Genomic DNA, 25,943 nt, shown 5'->3' with positions numbered 1-25,943 from the left:
AAATTAATCTTTTAATTTCAACACTTTGGTAAAGAGTTTCAGTAGCAGATATATTAACAAATTTTTGATTAATCTTTTCATGCAGGGAATTTCACAGTAAACACATGTTCCTATTAGGAGTATACCCACACAAATAGCAATTAAATGTTTAATAGGATGGAACCCCACCCCCAAACAGATTCTGGAAAAAGTCCGTCAGTGGGTTTGGGCCTGGTTTAGTCATTGCTGATACTTGCTGAATTACTTCTAGGTGGTCATTGATTTCATGTTGGTTGTCTGGAATAAGCACAGCATTCTTCTTGTACCACCTCTTGCCGCTAGGGTGAAGTAAAGAGCCATTCGATTTTGTAGCACAACAGTTTTATTGCATTTAGTTCATTAGTCACCAATTCTAGGGTGGAAAAAGTTGCATTGCTCATGACTTTTGACAGCTTCCTCAGCTCCCAGATCGATTTGACTGCTCCATAGGCTGGTGGCATTCCTGCCCTGGATATAACACTGTTGCCCAAGTTCATATGAGTCAATTTACTTTTGTCTTTTACTGAATTATGGCCTTTTAACCAGCTTCGATTTTACCAACTGGATTCACAGGTTTTTTTTACTGGACTTTCAGATTCTCGAGCTGTTTTCTTACGTTTGATATTTTACCCAAAGGTAATTTTGCAGTATGTCTTATTGCTGAAACCAGATAACCCAAAAAACAACTGCCGGACCAATTCTCAGGTAACCATTTATATGCCTTTTTCCCACAAATAAAATCATTACTTTGGTACTGATACGTGTTATCCCTGCATGAAACATTTTTTTATTCCTAATAGACAATTGCTTAGTTAAGACTAGATTGTCACATACTGCATTTAATGTAGTTTTCATTGAACTCAGATATGAATCATGGTTTGTATTACAAACAGTACCCCCACTTTTGACTTTAATGTAACATTTATAAGACATTGTTATATTACCATTACTCTAGCCCACCTGGAGGGTATTACTTTTATACAATTTCTTTTTGTGTGAACAGGTAAAAATAAAGCAATTTTGTCCTGTGATTTCACAGTGCCTGTGTCAAATAACAGGTTTTTCCAAGTTTCATTTATTCCCAAGGGGACAGCAGACATTAAAAGTCCTCCATATGCTGTGGGTATTGCAGTACAGACCCAGCAATTTGAAACGTTCATAGTCTCTACATAAACTCGTTTTATAGCCAGGTATGTGTTAAAGTTTGGGTGCCAGTCTGTAGCCAGTCCTTCATTACGTTTTATTAATTTTACTTCTGTAGTTATATGCAAGAAAAACCATAACAACAAAAAGGTTACTACAAACATAGTTATTAAGTGTATGATCAGTAGGCCAGTGAACCAATGTCTCTGGGGTTGTTTCACATTTTTATTTATTCTGCCTCTGGCCATTTTGTTCCTGTGGTATGTCCAAACTGAATTTCTTAACAGGTTTGCAGTGGGTTAAATGAACCCAAGATGATCTCTCAGCAATTTTACTGCAGTGGTGTTGCCAACAGTGCCTGGTACGGACCTTCCCACCTTGGACTCAGTTCTTTCTCTTTATGACTTTTAGCCAAATCCCAGACCCCGGGGGTCACACGCTTCTGGTTTTGTTTCTTGTTTATTTGAAAAAGAGTTCAACTGCAAAACAGTCTTATTTATAACAGTTTCTTTATTTAATTAGCTAGTGAACTGTCAGCCTCCAGCCATTTTACTAACTGTACCATCCCCCCTGTTGAGACATGGCTCTGCCCATGGCTCAACAAAGCTGCATTTTTAAATAAATTAGACGGTAATATTGTTTTTTTTTCTTTGGAAATGTACAGTTCATTTTTAAAAATTGCACCTTGTTTTACCCAGTTTTGTTTTTTTGCTGTTGTAGTAAGCATTTGCATTGTTTTTAACATGTCTAAATTTAAAATTTCAAAGGGCTGTAATTTTTTATAAAAAAAAAAATAAAGTTTTTGAGTCTGAGGCTGCTTGCTTTGCAGCTGCATCAGCTCGTGCATTACCTTTTGAAATCTTATCCTGTTGTTTTGTATGAGCTACACATTTACAAATAGCTACTTTGGTAGGCAACTGAATAGATTCTAATAGCTCCAAAATAAATTGCGCATGATTAATAGGTCTTTCACTGGATGTAATTATCCCTCTATTTTCTTTATTATTGTGCAAACATATGCACTGTAGAAAAAGCATACTGATTATCAGTATATATGTTTACTTTTTTTTTTGCCTTTTACTAAAATACATGCTTCTGTCAAAATTACCAGTTCTGCTGCTTGAGCATACAAGTTGTGTGGCAAAGTTTGTGCTTTTAAATTTTTAGTGTCTGTAACTACTGCATACCCCACCAGATTTTTTTCTGTAGGACCCCTTCTGCATGAGTCATTCACGTAATATGTCACCTCAGCATTATTCAAGGGCATATTTGTAAGATTTTATTTAGGTAAAGCTAACTGTTTATATGAGGTTGACTTAGCAGTATGGTCATACATGAAAGATGTCTAGCAGGAGAAAGGTATGCAACTTTTTCTTGTGGCAGAATTATTGCAACTGCACGAGGCATTCTCAATGTGAGAGGGTGGAATAACACCATTGAGGCTGAAGCCTGTACTGCCATTGCTGCTGCAACTACTGCTTGTACACAGTGAGGCAAAGATTGCACCACTGGGTCTAACTGTAATGAATAGTAAGCTATGGGGCATTGCTTATTCCCATGTTGTTGCTTTAATACTGATGTCATGTACCATTGCTTACAATTTATGGTCTAAAAAAAAAAAAACGTTTGTGATAACTTGGAAGTCTTAAAACTAATGAAGAAGCTATTAACTGCTTCAACCTGCAGAAAGCCATTTCTGCTTTTGTTTTTCATTGTAAAATAATTTGGTACCCAGTTCCAACAAAAATTAGTTGTACCTAGGAAAGACATTATTTTTTTTTTAGTTGTTGGTTTGGGTGCTTGCAAAATTGCTGTTTTTTTTCCCTTTTTTTTTTTTCCCATTATTTAGTATTTTACCTTTACTGAATATCACATATTTCAGGTATCTAACCTGTGTTTTTTTCCCAAAGTTTGTAACTTACTCTTGTTTACTTTGTGTCCTTGTATTACTAAAAATTTTAACAATGCTACTGTATTCACCCTGCACTGCTGCTGGGTGCTGCTAGCAAGATGTCATTTACATAAAGTAAAATTTGACTACCTTCTGGTGGGGTAGACCCTGCCAGATTGCTAGCCATTTTTTGTGCAAATATTATTGGGCTCTCACAATATTCCTGTGGTAGTCGTGTATATGTATACCTTTTACCCTGAAATGTAAATGCAAACCAATATTGACTATTAGGATGTATAGGTATTGAAAAGAAAGCATTGCTTATATTTACCACAGTAAAATACTTTTGTTGTGGCTTTAAATAATTTAACAAGGTATGTGGGTCTGGCACCGTAGGTGCTTTAGGTATTACTGCATTATTCACAGCTTATAAATTTTGTACCATCTGCCATTTTCCGTTTGCCTTTTTTTTTTAACAGGAAATAGGGGTGTATCACATGGTGAATCAGGAGATTCTACCAGTACTCCTTTTTTGAGTAATGCTGCTTATTATAGGCTTAATTTCTACTTTTGCATTCTGTCCCAAAATGTATTGTTTTTTTCTGTGGTCTAAAAGCTGACTTTGGGGTAATTGTAACTGGTTCTGCTGCTTGAATAAGCCCTACATTTGACTTGCCTGTTGACCACAGAGTTGTTGGAATTTTACACAAGGCCTTTTCTTTTTTTTTTAATAAAAATGCTATTCAGCTGTCCTTACTAGATTGCAAGTGTACAGCTGTATGTGTCTGTGTCAACCAATTCAGTTTTGTTTTTATATCCCTTGTCCTGACATTTTTAAATCAGTCTGTTTTCCCATTTTGTTACCTTTTTTTTCTAAGTCTGCCCATTTAAAACTTTTGTTTTTTGTCAAGCTGACATGTGGCAGTCTATTGGACTTATACAATCTTATGAACTCCTGAGGTAATGAACAGCTTACTACACTGTTTTCCTCAGTATTCCAGCATAAAGTTTGTAATATTAATTTGTCAGCAGGATTTTTACTTATATTTTTTATTAGGTCCTGGTGTGCTACAGTAGTATGGAGTACAATGTAACAAGTGCTGCTGATCAGTGTCAAGGGAGGGTACCTTACTGATGGCTACGTTTATCAGTTCTTTGGTTACTGCCCCTGGACCAATCATAACTAGGTCCTGGCTGTACCAATAATAGGCTTCACCCTCTGATCACACCACAAGAGCATTTATTTGTCTTTGTGCTTCCATACCCTGCATGGTAGGAACTACTGCTATGCCAAATATCTGCACAAGGTCTTTTCCCAGTAAGTTTACTGGATATTTTTGCAGAAACTACAATTTTACTTTTCTGAGTCATACCTGAAACAGGGTCAGTTATTGCTATATTATGGGAAAGTGGTTCCTGTATAGCTGTCTATTTGCTGCTTTTACTAATATATAATTAGGTGATTTAGAATGTTTTGGTAACTTGGAGGGTGTATCAAAGTCCGTCTCCTGAGTCACACAGGAATTTGACCTTTTCCTCCACCAGAAGTGTTACTTCTGGTTTTGTATTTGCTAGGTAGAGCTCCAGGCTCAACAATGCTAAATCTAAAATTTTATTTTCATTTTTATTCTTTACATCTGTTTGTACTTCCTCTATTCCTCTACTACATTCACATTTTCTTTTGTTTATTAACCTTTCCTGATGATTTTGGTTATTATTACTATTATATAGTCAGTCCACATCTCCTTTATCTTCTGTTATTGCTTTCTTATTTTGTTTATAGTCCCTAGCTAGATGCCCTTTTTACCTGACTGTAATACAAATACTTTAGCTCCGTCTTCAACAGTGAAGACTTGTGCCCTTTTTTTTTTTTTACTATTAAAGTGTCTTTTCTAGCATACTCAAGTAAGGCTTGCAGCCTGCTTGTTCAGTGATTTATCATATGCCTTGTAATAAAACTACTAACAGAGGCAATGCAACCTTTTCAAAATGTATATATATATATATATTTTTAATTGTTATTTTAAGCATTTTAATAATCTAGCATAATATCCATCTACTGTCTCATTTCCCTGCTGTATGCATTAATTAATGCAAGTCCAGTCTGCTTTAAGTTTTCATTTTTCAGAGATTTTGTCTGTTAGACCTTTTACTCTGTTGTCTAAAAATGTTTCAGAATTTTTTAAGCTTCTGTTTTTCTTTTGCCTGACGCCCTGCATCAGATTAAAACTTGTTTAAGGAGTTTAACTAGTGAAAGTTTATCTAGTTTACTATCAAATTTATAGTTGTTAACACATTTTGCAAAATATTTCACATTATTTGCTCTCTGTAATTGCATATATTTTGCATCTTCTGTTAGGGGCGGGTCACGTGACCCTTTAGTGCATTTGTTTCCCATGTCTCTGAAAGAAAAAAGAAGAGAGAGAGAGAGAGAGAAAAAACAACAACAGAACTGTTACGTAACCCTTTCTCTTGTACCACGTGGTATCTCTATTCCCATTCACAGTAGTGTCTAGAATGACTGTTTACTTTGTTTTGCTTTATTTCCTGATCTATGACTCAAGATACAATACTGACTACCTCTCTCCCTGCTATCACAAACCTTAGCAATAGCACAGTGTAACCTGGTCCCTGATCTAAAACAAAACAAAGAGAGGAATTCTGCTTACCGAGCCTCCTGCTTATGTTTGATAGGCTTTTAGGACCCAGTTTTCCGCTTTTGGCCACAGATCAGATAAGTGGACAGCCTCTTTAGGCACGACAATTCAGTCGGAGGTCTTTCCTTCTCTGCGCAGACTTTAATACCACCTATATATTCTGACCTGTAGCTTACCAAGGAAATCCCGCTCAAGGACCAAGATGTTAAATAAATTTGTTAGAGTCAGACTGTAAAAATCATTGAGTTATTCAAACACAATGTCAATTAATAACAAACAGTAATGCAGGAAAGCTTGATAACTTAAAGCTCTAATGTACATTAGGAGGCAAAACCATACACAAAGTTTGTATAGAATTTTGACTGCTTTATTGACCAAAACACATTGGTTATATACATTTCATTATCAGTTTTGCCCACCTTACTGGTGTGGTCAGTGACAGGGTCTTTACATCATAGTAATTTATAAAAAGTGCTGAGTTTGTGTTTTCAAAAGTCCTTTTCCCATGAGAATGTTGCAGCCTTGCAAGCAGCTGGTCAGTCACGATGACCTCCTGAGGATGTAGCCAATTCAAGGTTCTCTGATTAGTTCAAATACAATAGATGTATGTCTTCCTTAAAGCCTCCCTTTGTTTCTCTTGTCCAGCTGCACTATCAGAGATAGTGCGACAAGGCTACTTCCTGGTGGAGGCAGGAAAGAGGACATACATGCGAACAGATTTATTATTTTCTAACTTTGCAAAATAATCTTTACTTGAAAGACATGAGCCAGACTGCATCTGCAAGCTGCCAAGGTCAAATCTCTGATTACACTGCAGCTTGTGCTTCAAGCAATAATATGCAGGTTTATTTCTACTGTTATTCTAGTAAGACAGAATTAAATGCATTAAGTACATTTATTCCTAACTAAAGCACACATTTCTCTATATATTTGATCACACAACTTATATATGTTTGAATAATTAAATACACATCTTCCTAAGCAGCACACATTGTAAATATATTTTTCTAGGCAGCATGTATGTAAATATATTTTCTAAGCGGCATGTATAGATTTTTCTAACAGTAAGAGAGAGTGTGTGAGAGAGAGAGAGTGTGTGTGTGTGTGTGTGTGTGTGTGTGTGTGTGTGTGTGTGTGAGAGAGTGTGTGTGTGTGTGTGTGTGTGTGTGTGTGTGTGTGAGAGAGAGAGAGAGAGTGTGTGTGAGAGAGAGAGAGAGAGTGTGTGTGTGTGTGTGTGTGTGTGTGTGTGTGTGTGTGTGTGTGTGTGTGTGTGTGTGTGAGAGAGAGAGAGTGAGTGAGAGAGAGAGTGTGTGTGTGAGAGAGAGAGAGAGAGTGTGTGTGTGAGAGAGAGAGTGAGAGAGTGTGTGTGTGAGAGAGAGAGTGTGAGAGAGAGTGTGTGTGTGTGTTTGTGTGAGAGAGAGAGAGAGTGTGTGTGTGTGTGTGTGTGTGTGTGTGTGTGTGTGTGTGTGTGTGTGAGAGAGAGAGAGTGTGTGTGTGAGAGAGAGAGAGAGAGAGAGTGTGTGTGTGTGTGAGAGAAAGAGAGAGAGAGAGAGAGAGTGTGTGTGTGTGTGTGTGTGTGTGTGTGTGTGTGAGAGAGAGAGTGAGTGAGTGTGTGTGTGTGTGTGTGTGTGTGTGTGTGTGTGTGTGTGTGTGTGTGTGTGTGTGTGTGTGTGTGTGTGAGAGAGAGTGAGAGAGAGAGAGAGAGTGTGTGTGTGTGTGTGTGTAGGCCTGCATATATTCTAGTTTGTATTTGCACTGTTTTCTTTATAATGTGGCTGGAATTTATTAATTTATTATATTTATGCTCTGTTATTTTCCTCTCTGTGTTTGAGGAGTTTTCCTCTTTGAGCTCCAATTTCCTCCCACATTCCAAAGATATGCAGTAGATGAATTGGACATAGGTGGGAGTGTGCATGTGAGTGTGTAGTGAGAGAGAACTACAGTGGCAGGGATAGCTGTCTGGTGGTGTAAATCTTGGCTGTAGATGATTGCCACTCGAAGTGATACCCTAAGCCATATGCAGAAATGGGAAAAAGGAGTTGTGGATGGATGGATTTATGCTCTATTATTTATCTGAGAAAAGGGTAATAATTATTTATACTGTAAACAGCTAGGCCTGCTCCCAACTAGAGATAGTAATGGTGATGATTTTATGTATTACTGTTTTGTGACGGTTTATATATACTGGTCATTTTACCCTTTTCAGCCACAACCCTGGTTCAAAGAGCAGTAAAAATCGACAAAGCAGAATGTGACTCAATCTAACACATGATGCATTTCCAACAGCATTAGAAAATATTGGTTAAGAGCAGGAGGTTAGCAGCATATCAATACAGAAATCATATACAGCAGTGCAGTATATAGAAATATTTCAGTTAGGATTTGAAGCATCTAAACAAGATTTATAAAAAAAAAAAAAAAAAAAAAACACAGTAGCCATTATCTTGGTAAGAGTTGCAGGAGGATTTTGCACGTAGCTGCTCCTTGAGAGATTCCTTAAAGCTTTTAATGCATTCTTGATATTTGATCTGAGAAGGCAGGTGGTACCAGCTTATTGGTCCCAGTCTGGAGAAAACTCTTCTAGTAATGTTTTGAATCATGGGTGAGCAAGACAGAAATGGTTATTCCGTGTGCTTCTCATCTCATGTGTTTTCATTGCTTCAGTAGATGACTACAAGACTATTGCCCCCAGGGGGGGGGGGTCTTTTTTAAGCCTAGCCATGCTTCCCAAATATGTCCAACATGTGTTTATACCCAAGGGTCATTGTAAGGGGTGTCTGTAGGCTTGAGTTGTCATTTACAGGATGCATCTGTCTAGTAAAGAAATATGTCAGACTGGGGTAAATTTCAGATTCACCATCCACCTGAATTGTGGATAGGGAAGTACTCTGTTTCACATGGATGAGAAGCCTTTTACATACAAGGGGTGGTCTCAAACACATACTTGTCCCTCCATTATGTCCTATTTATGTTACAGACAAGGTTTAGGTACCTAGATTGGGTAATTCTGATACTTGTTTTGTGAATGTGGAACAGGTCAATCAGAGTGGGATCAGAGGATGCTTTGTAGACTAAGCATAGATTGCCTCTCATCAGTCTGTAGGAGACAGAGTACAGGGATAGGGCTTTTAGGCTGTCCCTATAAGACATGTTGTTTATGTTCTGATCGTGTACATACATAAAGGGGCATTGTACTTGACTGATCTGATGAGAGCAGAGTATAAAGGAGCAATGACATCCTTGGACCAAGATTACATACCCTTGCTTATAAGTTGTGCAAACACAGAATGACTTTCTTACTACAGTAGACATGTGATGGTCAAGTCCAGGTTACGGTCTACATTCATTCCCAAATCCTTGACACTGGGTCTGCTCTTAGGGGTGATGTTATCAGAGTGGTGGTTTCCAAAGTTAGCCATCTTCCCAAAGGATATTATTATATATTTCTTGGCAGTGAGTGTTAGTCTGTGGTGCTGGCACCAGTTATTAGTCTGTGTCAGGCTTTCTTGATGGGTACTTGTCTCTCTGGAGGAATTGAGTGACCACACCTAATTTGCAATCATCTGTAAGCATGGTCAGCCAGAAGCCCTTGATTTTGCCTTGAATCCAGAAGATTAGATACAAAAGAGAAGTAGCTCCAAGCCTTTTGTGGAAGTAGACTCCCCTTATCCTAACTTCTTGGGTCCTGTGACTGAATCAGCTGACTATCCAGTGCATGACACAGGAGTTAACTATTTTTTTTTTTTTTTTGAGTGTCTACAATGCCTGAGTGGGGCATTGTGTCACATGCTTTGTCTGGGTCAGGATAATTTGTATGCACCATTTTTTCTCACAATTGCATTGATGACCTACTTGAAGAAGTTCATCAGGGCTACTAGGCATGACCTATCCTTGACAAAACTAGACTGGGTTGGAGCCAATGTCTGATGGTTTCATATGTCATTATAATTCTTTCCATAGCTTTAAATATGAGACTAGTCAGACTTATGGGTCTGTAGTTTGCTGGCTTTGTAGATGGTCTGCATTGTATTGTATAGGAAGTTTCCATTTCAGAGGGGAGGTGGGAGCAACAGCCTGTTTTAATGGTAGTAATGATGGGTGGTGTGTACAAAGGGCTGATTTCACATTTGACGTAAGAGCTGCCATGAGATTAGGGTCTCTGGATATAAACAGAGTGGTGTTAAGGAAGAAAACTGTGGGGAAAAATGGAGAATTCTGCAAGCATTCCGTGGGAATTAATTGTGTGAATTCGTGAAAATACTGATTTGTGTGAAGGGCAGTTGCCATGGATAAATGGGCACTGGGAGACATTTCAGTGAAACAACAGTGAGACAGGGGCCTTGGGGTACTCATTTAAAGACTCAGCTCTGTCAGTGGCTTGTGTGCAGTCCCAGTCTGGGTATAGAGTTTGGAAGCCCATATTCAAGACAACAGTTCATATTCCCTCAATGTTCTTGGGGGACAGGTTGTACGTTGTAACTTAGTTATTGAAACAGGCTTATGTACATTTTCTTACTATTGCTGCTTGACAGTGGTGGAATTCAAACCTGGTGTCTGCTGGCCATCTTGATTTTACAGTTGGTGGCATCCTGCCATATGGAGGTCACACTGGGGGGCAGTAGAATCTCCCCCCTTTCACAGTGGTGCCACTGCAGTTTAACAATCAAAGTGTTGTAGGCTTCTAGGGCCAAAGCCTTTCTGTGTTGGAGGGAAACCTTCTAGCTTAATTTTGTTTCTTAGAACTAGCCAGTTTTTTGTTTCAGCACTTGTTCAGAACTTATTGTAAGCGCTAAATAAGCTACAAATTACGACAGCACTCAACTTTCCTCACTGTCTAGAGGAAAACAGTTTCTAGTACTTAACAAATAAGCACCTATCCAGGCATGTCTAAGGGTCAGCCCCCGGTATTTTTTCCTGTCTACCTGATTAATCTGGGTATCTTGGGGCAATGCAGTAATTGTCTCATGTACACAGACAACCCTTTCCTCCTACCACCCAACACTACAACCTGTGAGAGATGCACTTATATAGCCAAACTGGAAGAAAAGCTCTCTTTACCCAAGACTGGACTAGACAGTCAAGAGGAGAAGGTAAACACTTGCACCACACCACACTCAGCACATAGTCCCTCAAAACCTACACTACCAAAACACACACATAGAAACACAAAACACACACCTACATTTGCGGAGGCTCTCAGTAAAAATCTGCCCAAGCAACAGGGACCTCCAAAGCAGAAACACAAGCAACCTCCACCCCCCAACACAACCCAAATGACACATAACCCACAAACTCAGTGTGCCACTCAACCACAGCCCATAAGGCATAACAACGTACCCAACACTCTAGTCATAGGTGACTGTATAGTTAGGCACACTGATGTTCCACTCACCAGGCTAAACAAGGAGAAAGTTACTGTCAGCTGCCTGTCAGGTGCCAGGATCCGCCACATAACGCATGCACTCAGGTCACTCCACAACAAGTACAAATATGACTCTGTCATTGTCCATGTTGGGACCTGAGACGTACCTCCTTGGACTACATGAAAAGGGACATGGAGGAGCTGTCCGATCTTGTAGCCCAGGCATGTATGACCCTAGCCCTGAGTAGCATCCTGCCATCACCCAGAATGATACCACAGTACAAGGACAAAATGATTGACTTCAACAATTGGCTAAGCTTCTGGTGTCATTCTAAGGGGATCCAGTATCTGTCTGCCTGGGATGACATGATCGACAAGCCACGATGCTTTGCCAGAGATGGCCTGAACCTGTCGCCTCTGGGATTCCAGATACTGGCTAAGGCTCTAGCCACCCCTATAGTGCCTTTTTTAGGCAAGGTTCAAATGACAAATTCACCACCCTAACAGGTACAGGCAAGAAGAATCTGAGGGTATTGCTACTCAATGCTAGAAGTCTAAACCTCAAAATGCACTCTCTCGAGGCACTCCTTAAAATGGAGAACATCGACATCTGTGCAGTGACAGAGACCTGGTTCAAGGCTCCAGAGAGTACCCCTGCATTACCAGGCTATAATTCATACCACACCTTTCGGCCACCTAACCTGGACCGAAACACTAAAGGCGGAGGTGTGTCCATATTCATTAAGGATATCCACACCTCTCCAGGCTAGTTGCTCAGCATAATGCATCCGAGATTATCCAAGTGCAACTAACTCTGGGCAAGACCGCAATCCAAATTGTAGCTTGCTACAGATCCCCCACCATGCACCAGGATTCCCACTCCTCATTTCTTAATACACTGGAAAGTATTAGGGTACAACCTAATACCCTAATAATGGGCAATTTCAACTACCCTACCATTAACTGAGAAAACTACTCATGTACCAACTCTTGTGCTCAACGTTTTCTGGAATTCATAAATTCCAATGCCATGGATCAACTTATCCACACCCCCACCAGGGGCAGCAATATCCTAGACCTGGTTATTACCAACATGGGCAACCGGTGCTCCACACCAGATGTCAATTTCTCGTTGGTCAGATCCGACCATAAGCTAATCACCCTAGACATCCACATCCCTCCCCCACCCCCCATTAGGGAAACCACAGTAAAAACATTTCTCCAAAGCCAACTTCACACTTCTTAAGACAGAAGTGGCAAACTTCACGACACCCATGCTGACGGACAATAGAGGTATGACTGCTGAATCCTACACAAATGCACTTTATAAGCACTTACATGAGTGCATGGATCGTGCAATCCCTAACAGAACCAAGATGCTATCCTCCAAAAAAGGAAGCCAATCTGGTGGTCCCCTGCCATAAACAAACTCTACAACAGAAGAAAGAAACTGTTGCAAAAAAGAGTAAAATCCCATGATTTGAGAAACTCCCTGGTCAGCTTCAGTGAGAAGCTGAGATCCCTCATAAAATCCTTCAAAGCTAGTTATGAAAACAAAATCGCCACTGACACTAAAGACAACCACAAAGCATTCTATAGCTATGTCAAGAATCTCAATGGCAACACTCAGATCTGCTCTGAGTTACAGCACAATGGCACTAAATATACAGAACCAATGGATATTGCCAACATCCTGGCAGATAGGTTCAGTGCTAACTTTACCCCTCTGTCATCCCATAAAGGGCCCATCTCTATACCAGAAGAATGCAAAGTTCCTGTAATCACAGCTGCACAGGTAAAAAACACACTATCCAAAGCCAAGAACACAGCATCCATGGGACCTGACGACATCCTAGGCTGTGTTCTACATGAACTACAGAACGAACTGGCACCCCACCTAAGTACCATCCATAGCATTACCTCAGAGGCTATGTGCCCACTGAATGGCGCACAGTGACAGTTATCCCACTCCACAAAGGGGGTGCCACCACAGACCTCGGAAACTACCGCCCCATTAGCCTAACGAGCCTGGTCTGCAAGGCTATGGAGTGTATCATTATGGAACTTATAAACAGCAAGGCTGTGGAGTATATCATTATGGAACTTATAAACAGTGACATTGGTAATCTCCAAACTCAGGACCCCACCCAGTTCGGGTTTGTAAAAGGCAGATCATGTCTCCTAAACCTGATAGACTTCTTTTAAGCAGTCACCAAAGCCATAGAGGAGGGTAAGGTGGTTCACACAGCCTATCTAGATCTCGCCAAGGCTTTTGACACCATCCCCCACTCTGGAATTATAGATAAACTCACTAAACTAGGTATAAATCCCTATGTCACAAGATGGGTTGCCAACTGGCTCACTGACAGAACCCACACTGTGAAAGTAGCAGACTCCAAATCCAGCTTCAGACCAGTGACAAGTGGAGTACCACAGGGTTCAGTCCTGGGTCCTCTCCTGCTTGATATCTACTTCTCTGAAGTACAGGCCAACACAGAAGGTCTTTGGCTAACGAAGTTCGCAAATGACTGCAAACTAGGATCCATAATCAAAACTCCAAAAGATGTGGACATCCTACAAAAAGGCCTTGCTGAGACAGATGCCTGGTGTCAAAGCCATGGCCTCAAGCTCAATGCCAGAAAGTGCACTGTCATTCCTTTTGGTAAAAACTCAGTACCCATGAACTACCACATAGGTGGTAGTCTACTTAACACCGAAAGTGTGATAAGAGACCGTGGGACAGAGGTGGACAGTAGTCTCTCCTTTGATAAGGAAGGTAGTCCACACAGCCTTTCTGGACCTAGCAAAGGCATTTGACACAATACCCCACTCGGGCATCATAGATAAGCTATCCAGCTTAAATATAAACCCCTATGTCACAAGATGGGTCGCAAACTGGCTCAAAGACAGAACCCAAAGAGTGATAGTTGCTGGAGCCATGTCAGACTCGAAACCGGTCACAAGTGGCGTCCCACAAGGTTCTGTCCTGGGACCGCTCTTGTTCGGTATATACTTTTCCGAGGTACAGGCCAACATGGGAGGACTATGGCTCACCAGGTTCGCAGATGACTGCAAACTGGGCGCCATAATCGACTCTCCAGCTGATACAAACATCCTTCAAAAAGGTCTCACAGAGCCGGATAACTGGTGCCAGAGCCATGGTCTAAAGCTAAATGCCAAAAAGTGTATAGTCATACCCTTTGGCAAAAACAATGTGCCCACAAATTACCACATAGGCGGTAACCCATTAAGTACAGAGAAAGTAATTAGGGATCTGGGGATCCAAGTTGATAGCAATCTCTCCTTTGACAACCACATTGCCAAAGTGGTTAGAAAGACCTTCTACATAGCCCACCTCATCATGAAAGGATTCACATCTAGATCAAGAGAGGTAATCGTGCCCCTTTATTCATCCCTCATCAGGCCTATCATAGAATATAATGCCCCTTTTGGGATGTACCTTACCCGACACCTGCAGCAATTAGAAAGACCCGAAAAGTACCTCACCAAGAGGATCAAGGGACTCAAGCAGACGCCATATGCTGCTCGGTTAAAAAAACTCCAGCTCTACTCAGTTGCATACCGCCTACTTCGAGGCGATCTATGCCTGACATATAAAGCTATGTCCAATCCAGAATTAATGGACATGCTCCACCTCAGTAAATCTAAATCCCTTAGAGCCACACGCTCGAGGGACTTGAACCTCAGCACAGAAATAAATAGAACTTGCTGGAGGGACAGATTCATAACCCAGAGGCTCCCTTCGCTCTGGAATAGAATTCCAATTCATGTTAGGTAGAGCACCTCACTGAATCTCTTCAAGAAGAATCTTGATGAGTGGATGGGGGGATCGTAGGTTTGTCCCGGGGATTACTTCCATGTCACTATTAGACAGAGGCAGAGTAAACTAAACCTTAAAAAGGGCATGGTATACTCAAATCAAGGGGTGGCGTAAGCCAAACAAAATCGGGCTAGGCTTGTAATTGCCCCAGGGCAGATAGCCTAGTATGAACCTATGAACCTATAATCACATCGCCACAGTAGTCAGGAAATCCTTCTATGTGGCACACCTCATCACAAAAGGTTTCTCATCCAGGAAAAAAGAGGTCATTGTTCCTCTCTACTCATCACTCATTAGACCCATTATAGAGTACAATGCACCTTTTGGTATGTACCTCACAAGACATCTACAACAACTGGAAAGGCCTCAGAAATACCTCACAAAGAGGATTACCAGCCTCAAAGAGATGCCCTATGCAGACCGCCTCAAAAAACTGCAGCTTTACTCCGTTGCATATCGCCTACTCAGAGGCGATCTCTGCCTAACGCACAAAGCTATGTCAAACCCAGAGCTTTTAGACATGCTCCACTTAAAGAAATCCTAATCCCTACGAGCTACACGCTCTAGGGACCTAAACCTCGTCACCCCAATAAACAGAACATGCTGGAGGGATAGATTCCTGTCCCGGAGACTTCTCATACTCTGGAACAAACTACCTATCTATATCAAACAAAGCTCCTCATTAGCACTGTTCAAGAAAAATCTTGATGATTGGATGGGAGATTGGAAATTCACCCCGGGGATCACTTCTGTGGCTCTGCTCGACAGTGGCACAGGAAAATAATTTTCTTGGGTGGCGAAAGCCAGGGTACCTTTGGCTAGGCTTATATAGCTCTAGGGCCAATAGCCTAGTACCTACATATGAACCTATGAAGTTGTCCTGTCTCGTTTTCATTCTATACTGATGGGTTCGGAACCAATCCACTGTTCCGAATCGGCCGCTTACTAAAGCTCGAGATGTGATACTAGCTTGTGGCTCCATCCCTGTCACGGGATGCTTCAGTGCTTTCCCAGATCTTGTGTGCCGCTGAAACAGATCAGATAATATGACTAGCTTGGGCTAAGTAAAAAAAATTGTTTTTCCTTTGATCAAACTTGTTCTAGTTCGCTAAAGTTTCTAGATTTCCTAGTTAGATAATCTGCTTAGTGTGTTTAGGTATTAATTATTATTAGGGAGGGTGCCTAATGGTTAAGGTGTTGGCCTTACAAACACAAGGTGCAGGGTTTGAGTCTCACAAGGGATAATTGGCTAGGCTTAAAATGGCTCGCAAGGGCAGTTAGCTTAGTACTAACCTATGAACCTATTATAATAGTCATTAGTTAGTTTTACATAGCTAGAGTGTGTTTTTTCCAGGCCGTTGTGCTTAGGCCTTTATTTTATTTTGATAGATAAGCCATTTCGGTAGTTGTTTAGATATATATTTACTACTAGAAGTTGTTTTTTCGTGTTTGTTTTGAGGGTTGTTTGTACTTAAACCCTCATATCCCTACTCCCCGTTTACTGGCTTGCAGTGTGTTTTTTTTTAGAGAGCTTTGATGTATATATATATATATATATGGTTCTGACAATGTACAAGACTGAGACAACCTCTTTGCATGAGGTTTGGGTGAACTTTGAGCCTTGCCCAAGGCTTCCCCAAAGGAGGATTTAATTAAGCCTCTCAAAATCAATTTATACTTATGCTCTTGTAAAACCCTAGAGCTAAAAGAATGACATATAGAACATGTTTCCTGCAGATGGATTGCTCCTAAATATATATATATATATATATATATATATATATATATATATATATATATAGTGTGTGACCTTTTGATTTTGCTTTAAGGCTTGTTTAAATTAGAAAGCATTCCCTTTATTTGGCTCCCGTTTAAGTTAGAGGGTGTCTTAGTGTGTGTGTCTGTAGAATGTTATTGCCATAATGTCAAAGCAAAAAGAGGGGAAACCATCTGGTTTCAAAAAATGTCTTAAGTGTTCCCAAAAAATGTCCATCACTGTCTATTGTTTAGGAGCAATCCATCTGCAGGAAACATGCTGTATATGTCATTCTTTTAGCTCTAGGGTTTTACAAGAGCGTAAGTATAAATTGATTTTGAGAGGCTTAATTAAATCCTCCTTTGGGGAAGCCTTGGGCAAGGCTCAAAGTTCACCCAAACCTCATGCAAAGAGGTCGTCTCAGTCTTGTACATTGTCAGAACCATCGACAAAACAGCTCAGGATGTCTCCAACAACCTCTAAAAAATCTGATGAAGACAGACCTACCGTTTCGGTTACATGTGTGTCAGAACAGACAGTCTTTACAGTCCAGAGCCGCTCACCTGCTTTGGAGCCGGTCTCCTCTGCTCCAATCAGTGGCATCAGCTCCATCTTCCAAATCCTCAAGGAGCTTATCCGAATTCAATGTGGATTGCGTGGTGCAGAGATTACTGCAGACACCGGAGCTTGCTAAATTGTTGTCAGGACTGACTCAGGTGAGCTCAGAGCAGACAGTGCCCGTTCCTGTATGTTCCGTTCCTCCTCCGACTCCAGTTTGAGTTTCGGAGCCATAAAGCTTAACACCGACAGTGATGAACCAACAGAACCGAGATCTTCTAAAGATTTGGATTCCAATCGCTCTGACTACCTCAGAGCCCTCCGAGGTATCTAGGAGCCAACACTCACTGGTCGGGTCCGGGGGGGGCAGTCAGACCAAGACTCTTTCAGCTCCGACTCTTCCCCATGGAGCCTCAGCCCGAGTGAGCTCGGCTTCGGATTCAACCCCCATGGTACCAGGGGGATCATCAGATTCTTCGGAACCTGTGATTTTCTCGGGCCATGGGGGGGGGGGGCCTTCGCAGTCATGAGGAGAGCTCTGTCCCCACAGACATGATCTGTACTGTTGGAACCAAGCCTTCTGTCCCAGAAAGCACCGGTATCTGTCTCTGCACAGGCAATTACCCAACAACGTAGAGATTCTGAGCCTCAGAAAGCCCCATTGGGTGAGACCCTTTCTTCCAAAACCTCTTCGGAATGCCCCACCAAAGAATTTCCCCGGAAGAAAACATGCAAGAGGAAGCATATAAACTTCCCGAATGAATCTATTACATCGGACACAGACCTTGAGGAGTCAGAAGGGTCCCCACTGTCACTCTCTGAAGATGTATCCTTTGCAGACATCTTGGAAATCCTTAGACAGAGAGGCGGCTGGAAGCCCATTACCCCTTCTGATGAGGAGTCCATGTACCTAAAGGCTTTTGGGTCTCAACCTTCAGCCACCTGGGTGTCTCCACCTTTCGATGAGCTGATAGAATTATTGTATTGAAAGGTGTGAGATTCTCCAGATACAGTGGAGCCTGTCCCACAGAGGTTGAACAAATTTATCACCATGCCTGATGACAAAACCTATTAACTAAAGCAGTACCTGTAGGTGCTATGGTGGTGGCGGCAGCCACAAAGAAAATTATCTGAGACTTCTACATCTGTCCAGCCCCCGAATAAGGAGTCGAGTACCATGGACAGGTATGGGAAGTGCATGTTTTTCTCAGCGGCCTTCACCCTTTAGGTCCCTGAACTACCTCACGCATTTTACGAGACTTAAGAGAGATCTCCTGAAAGAGCTAGGGGATACTCTACAGGGTACAGTAGCTGCGGGGATAGCAGACAAGGTTTCCTCCCAGCTTGCCACCCTAAATTCAATGGCCAACTCGTCCATGTGGCTCGTATCTTATGCAGTTGATGGAACGAGCAGGTCGGCATGTTCCGGAATTGCCCTAGAAGACATTCCTGGATGTGCTTGTGTAATTTCGCAGAGCCCTTCAAGTCATCCTTTGTCAACACCCCATTTGATGGCTCATCCTTGTTCGGGCCTAAAGTAAAGGAAACACTTACCTGATGTGAATAAGAAGGAAAGACTCTCTGCCATAGGAGTCTTTTTCCACACCTTCTAAACCCTATCCCAAGGGTCAAAAGGGGAGGGAAAATGTGGTTCTGAATGTCCCAGAGGGCCTTTCAGGACACACAGGGTGAACCTTCCCTCCAGGGGCAGAGGAGGAGGTAATAATGGAAGACTCCACACACGCGGCAGAGGGGGTCCACAGAACCAGGGTGACAGCAGTTCTTACTTTGGTAAACCCTTTCAGCACTCCTGAAAGGAGGCCAGTCTGTCCATCTCTGGAGGCAGTCGGGGGTCATCTTTCTTTGTATTCACAAGCCTGGTTAAGCATAACAGTGACAAATGGGTACAGAGCATTATATCCAGAGGCTACTCAATTCCCTTTTCAATGCCACCTTTACAAAACACAAAAAATCCAGGACGTTCCACCCAGTCACAGGGATCAAGCAACTATAGAAATTCAGAAAGTTGCTAGGAAAAAAGAGTCATCCAATCAGTCCCGGCAGACAAGATAGGATCCAGAACTTACTCAAAATTCTTTTTAGTTCCAAAGAAAACAGGGGACTGGAAACCAATACTAGATCTCAACAGACTAAACAAGTCAGTAAAGAAGGTGAAGTTCCAGATGGTCACATTGCAGTCAATAATTCCCTTTTTAGGGAAAAACAACTGGACTTGCTCAATAACAACTGGACGTGCTCAATAGACCTCCGGGATGCGTACTACCGCATCAAAATGGACAGGCCATCCAGGAGGTACCCGCACTTTCAGCTGGGAGCCAGTCATTCCCAATTCTGAGCTCTGCCCTTTGGTCTCACTACAGCCCCCAGAGTGTGTTCAACAAATACATGGCAGTAGTCACAGCTCACCTGAGGTGTCAGGGATTCCGGGTGTTTCCATATCTAGATGACTGGTTCCTAACCGCCACCACCAGTACCTACTTATTCACACGAAGGACAATACCCTGGAAATGTGTACTCAACTTGGCATTTCAGTGAATTACGAAAAATCTGCCTTATTGGGATCACAACATATCAACTTTATAGGCACAGAAATAGATATAACAAACATGATGGTCAAGTTGCCTCCAAGAAAGGGTCCAAACTCGTCTCTAGATCCAAGACCTCCTCTTCAACCCCAGGACAGTCCTAAACGTATTGGGCATTAAGGCAGCAGCAATAATGGAGATTCCCTTAGCAAGATTACACACGAGAATCCTCCAGTGGATGCTGTTTACTCAATGGTCCATGCAAGAGCTACCCATGTCCCATTGTCTGACGGAAACCTGCAAGAAAGATCTTTGTTGGTGGCTTCATTCAGATCTAGTAACGATGGGCCAACCCATAGTTCCCCCTTTTCCATTAGCTACAGTGACCATGGACGCTTCCCAGATAGGGTGTTGGGGGTATTATCAGGGAAGAACAGGCCAAGGCACTTGGCAGGACCACGAGGCTCATTTGCACATCAATGTACTAGAGATGAGAGCAGTGCTCATTGCAATGCTTGGAATGCCATGAGCAGTGCTCGTGGCATTGCAAGCATTCCAGGACTCTCTTCTGATTGGTACGATTGCAGTACAAACAGGCAATATGTCAGTAGTGTGGGTACATCTTACCCACTCTGTCAAGAGGCCCTGAGAGTATGGCAGTGGGCAACGTCCTCCCAGTGTTTTCTGATAGCAACGGACATCCTGGGGAAATCCAACTCGATAGCGGACAAACTAAGCAGAGCCATTCTGATGTCACACAAGTGGTCCCCGAAGAAAGAAGTAGCGAAAAGGATATTCTGCAGATGGGGTCAGCCTTGCTGCAACCTATTTGCCACAGCCACAAATGCAAAATGCAGCAGCTACTTTGCCCTGATCCCCCTCTAGGGTAGTCCCCGAGGGATGCACTTGTACACAATTGGCCCCCGGGACTCTTTTACGCTTTTCCACCCTTTCCTTTAATACCCAAAGTTCTCCAGAAAGCCAGCAGTCTGGGAAGGACCCTAATTCTAATAGCCCCATTCTGGCCTCAAGTATGGTCCCCCTTCCTGAAGCCTCATTTCCTGGAAGAACCATGGATTCTGGACCCAGTGCCAGATCTCCTGACACACCCGTCAGGGAACTTCCATCCATCTCTTCACTGTCTAACATTGACAGCGTGGCCATTCCAATTCCCAATATAGCCAGGCTACACAACTTTACTCCAGAGGTTCACCACATACTAATTTCTTCTCATAAGATTTCTACGAGGAAACTGTACCACAGCAAATGGAAAGGATTCTCAATCTGGGCTTCACAGCACCTCATTGACCCCTATTCAGCACCCTTAGCTTTCATTTTAAAATTTCTAGCTAAGCTTTTCAATGAGGGAGCTGCTGCAGCAATGATACGGGTCCAGCTGGCAGCAATATCCAATTTTCATATTGGGAACGAAGGTATAAACATCATGTCTCAAACACTCAAAAGCTTTCCTGAGATGAACATATTTGCTAAGACCACCAATACGACTACCTTTGCCACAGTGGAATCTTAATTTTGTTCTTTTTCGCATAATCCTACCGCCCTTTGAACCAGCATCATCTTGAGACCTGAAATTTCTGTCTTGGAAAACACTTTTTCCTTGTAGCAGTCACATCAGCAAGAAGAGTGTCAGAGTTACAAGCTTTATCAATCAAACCTCCCTACATGTTTTTTCATAACAATAGAGTGTCATTACGTACAAACTCTTCCTTTCTACCCAAGGTATGCTTGGATTTCAATCTAAATCAGTCAGGAGACCTACCAGTATTCTTCCCTAAATATGGCAATAAGGCAGAATACATGCTTCACCAACTTGATGTTCACAGGCAGTTATGTTTCTACTTGCATAGAACAAAAACATATAGGAAATCGGACCATCTTTGTCTCTTTTTCTGAAAACAAAAAAGGTTTAGCAGTAACAAAGACAACTTTATCCAGATGGTTATCAGATTGTATTTCATTTGTTTATCAGTCAGCAGACAAATAGTTGCCACATAAAGCCAGGGCGCATTCCACCAGATCCATCTCAATTTCTCAGAACTTTAAAGCAAGATTGCCGTTACATACCATTTGTGCAGCAGCAACATGGGCAAAACCTCACACCTTTATCACTCATTACAAAGGAGACTTGGCCTCCAGGGACAGAGCCTCCTTTCAGTCCACTGTACTGAAGAATATCCACTCGTGAGCTACCCAGGAAAGATAGTGCTAGAGACGCTGTCTCATCAGTATAGAATAAAGATGAGACAGGACAGCTTCACATAAAGAAGTTATGTACTCACCATAACATTCCATGTGAATTGTCCATCTCGTCTTCATTCTTGCATCCCACCCTCCAACCCCTGTCCTCTTAGCTCCTGGAGGAACAAGGAAGTCTTAGTGTTCAGTGATATACTTTGCTCCTTGTCCAGGTTTTTAGATTTGATATACATGTACATACATCTGTATACAGTTATAGAGTAGAATATAAATTCAACAAACAAGATCTGAGGAAAGCACTTCAGCATCATGGGATAGGGATGGAGCCACAAGCTAGTTTCAGATCTCCAGCTTTAGTAAGCGGCCGATTCACAGTTCTGAACCCATCAGTATAGAATGAAGATGAGATGGACAACTCACATGCAACATTATGGTGAGTACATATATATAACTTCCTTTTTTTATTTTTTCCTGTTTTTCACATTTTACATAATTGTACATTTTTAAAAAAATTCAGTGTAAAGCAATGTTTACTTTATAAATGTAATACTTTTGAAAATTTAATAAGAAAGAACATGATACCTTTAAAGTGTTTGTGCTCTTTGGTCTGGCATTTACTCCTGTAGATCATGTTCATACTACAGTGTATTTTCTGCCTTTTGATGTTAGATATTTACGATGGTGCAAGTTGCCACAATTCAGAAGTCAACAGTTGTCCCTCAATAAGCTCTACATGTTGTATTTAATTATTTACATGTTTAAATGATGTAGTTTGAATGTGAGTTTTGAGTTTTCAGTGGTGTCTTAAAATTCAGTACAATTCCAAAACTGAGTAATATTTCATCTGATATCCAACTTTCAAATGAAATACAAAAAAATAATTAATATGAGATGCAACCATCACTGCTTGTTTTTTTTCTTCTTGGTGCCTCCCATGGCACTTGCTCCTCCCACTGTTGCTGTCTGCAAGCTTGTTTATAATGAGGAAAATGAAAGTCTTATGCTGTTCCATAGGTAAAACATTAAGACAGAGATGGTGATCTCTTTTACTGGTGTATCAAAAATACTCAGTGTTATTTGTAAGCTCAGGTTTACATTTGTCTGTTGTTTCATGCAGCTTTGTCTTCATCTTTGTCTACTAGTGCATACTTAACATGATGGATAAATGTTGTAATTGTAACCTTTTAAGCTTAATCGAAATGTTTACATTAAACATGCCATACCACTAGGTGACATGCAGAGTCATGCTTTGAGTATACCTTAATGGTTGAGTTTCTCGGTGTTAGAGATGCATGTTTTGACTATATCATTTTTCCACACTGAATACGTTTCATGAAAATTCAGGAAGCTAATATTCAGAAATACATACCTGAATTGCTGATGTATGCAGTATGGATCTCCAGTCACTAAGTATTTAATGGCCTAGAGATGACCACTTTTTCTTTAAGTCATTCTGTGGGATTCAGAAAGATCCTTGCCACTCTCTTGAATTGCATAGGTAGGTCAGTTATGTTATGGTCCAAAAATGCAATTCAGAGACAGCTATGGCCAAGTTGAGAAAGAACCTGTGCCTTGTTTAAGATTAGCACTGTCAGACCTGATGGTAGAAGCGATTTCCCTAGTAGCCTATGCATCCTGCTGGCAAACGTACCCCACTACTATACCCACACATACACATATCCACCCAACAAAGCCCCCCACACACACACAGTCTCACATATGGAAATACACACCTGTTCAGCTATACACAAGTATACACACACACACACGTCTTGTTTCAACTTAGTTACGCTGTGACTGCTTCCATGGGGGGAATGGATGACTCCTGTCTTCTGACTGCTAATGGCTTCCTCCATAACATAGCAAGTTGTTGAATTCCTGAGCATCCTAAATTTGGTAATCCTGGCATTTCTGGAGTAGAGCACATGACTAACAATAGCTGCTCCCCTGGATTGCCTCATTATCATGTGGCTTAGTCAGCGAGACTGCCCTCCATGCTGAGGCCCTGCTAGTGGGAAACCTTGTCAGTAGATCATTCTATGAATCGCAAAGGTGCAACACAACTGGGAAATGGACATGGTAAAGCTTTCTGTTTGCAGTAAGCCTTTCTGAATCACATGGATTATATTTAACATAGTATGATAAAATTAAATTCAAAATATCTGCTAGTTATTGCAGTAATGTTCCAATGGGTACAGTCCCGTTGACCATATCACTAAAGTCCTGTTTAGTCACCTGTAAAGATTTATTGTAAAGAAATTTTAAAACTGATAGTTTTTACAGTAATTATTTTTTTAGTAATTTTTTTTTTGTTATTATTGCAGGAGAATGAAATGAGAAAATTAGAGCATATTTGCTTCTGTGAATGTGAAACATCAAGCTCCAGCAACCTGATGCCTCACATTTCCTGCATTTGCAGTCATGTGCCGGGTGTGTGTGTTGACAAGCTTGGGAAGGATTGAAGAAAAAAAAAAGTTTTTTTCTGTAAGGGTGCCTGTCACGGTGAGAGAGAACATTGTACCAAAACCTGGCGTCACTGTGTGGTACCGTAAAAGCAAAGAATGCCTTGCAACAGATTCCTTCTGTTTAATAAGACTGACAAAAATGACCTGGTGAGAGACAACTGTTAGCCATCCTGCTACTGATGTACAAATCAAATTTGTAGAAATATTCAAGGACCAACTAGTAGCTGTGCTGTGGATTGGTTCTAGAGTTCAGATATCAAAGGATGATGGGTTATTTTTTTAGGGGTGGTGCTGTTTGTGAATATTTTCACATATATATGTAGGATAGGTACACGTACTACACTTGGAAATGCTAATTGCACTAGTTGTACATAACATTTGTCTTCTGAATAAATGAGGTGGTGAAAATAATTACAAGTCTTCAAATTGTATTAGCTCTTCATATCTTTATATTAAAATGTGACATACTTTTCCAAAGAAAAAGAGAAGTTCTGCTTTTCCCACCAGCTGTGATTCTATTGCCAGCAGCTAAATAAAAATCTAAAATGGTGTTGACTTATAATTAATACAGAAGTTTAAATGTTAGTGTTTTGGGTATTTTTTAAAGACGATGGTCCATTGAGCTCCTGTCAAACAAAACTGGTAGGGTATTTAGAGTGTTTGAAAATATAGGGATTCGCTCCAATATACAGAAGCAGTTCTCCTATTTATACAGACATGAAAATATTACAGTTTTGCATTGGTGCTTGGGATATTCCACTTTAAACCTCAAGGTAAAATAAACTTGGAGTTAATTGCCTAAATAAAAAAGGGGTGCAACAGGCAAAGTCCCTTAGAGCAAAGGTTAGCAAATGAGTATATTCCACTAGCATAGATTTTGGTCAGGCAGCAACACATTATCAGCTGTATTTACCCAGAGATGTGACATTATTCAAAACTTCAATAAAGGACTTCTTACAGGAACTGTTTTTAAGACCCAAGGCCTTTGGTCAGTTAGACATCTCCCTCCTCCTCAATTCCTCTAAGGAGAAGGAATTAGCTCTCAGTCTCTAGACTTGTTTAATGACTACCTACACAAACACTTCAAAGCGTGCCTCACAATGCTCTATTCCTTCTCTCCTACGATAATCTCTTTTCAACATTGAACTTCCCGCTCACCTTTCCAACTTTCATTTTTCATATAGAACAAAATTTTTCACTCTACTGTAGAGAATTTTGTAGAACAAGACCTCAGTCCACTGTCTCAGTGGTAACTGAACAAAAAGCAATCCTAAGTACAAAAAAAAAAAAAAAACTAAATTCACAAATTTTTTGCATTCAATAAATTAGCCAAAGTTCGCCAAACCCTCGTAAATATGCTACAGTGCATCTGGTACAAATAAAACCGTCACATGCTTCAGATATCAAAGACTTTTTTTGCTTAATCAGAACCTCAACATGTTCATATTGATCACTGCTGCAGTAACCTTAGCTATATTGGTCATATCCT

The 25,943-nt window shown here is 41.1% G+C and overlaps 1 long non-coding RNA gene across 1 annotated transcript; it reads left to right on the top strand.

Annotated features, from left to right (window-relative positions):
- Positions 1-680: 680 nt before the first annotated feature.
- On the top strand, positions 681-25,004 carry LOC122787507. The gene is made up of 2 exons (XR_006362577.1): positions 681-723; positions 24,314-25,004. It is a non-coding gene; the product is annotated as an uncharacterized LOC122787507 (long non-coding RNA).
- The last annotated feature ends 939 nt before the right edge of the window (positions 25,005-25,943 follow it).

Source organism: Protopterus annectens, chromosome 13.part0 (assembly GCF_019279795.1).
Source record: "Protopterus annectens isolate FY-2018-M chromosome 13.part0, PAN1.0, whole genome shotgun sequence".
Taxonomy (NCBI): Eukaryota; Metazoa; Chordata; order Ceratodontiformes; family Protopteridae; genus Protopterus; species Protopterus annectens.
This window is presented reverse-complemented; position numbering and strand designations above follow the sequence as displayed.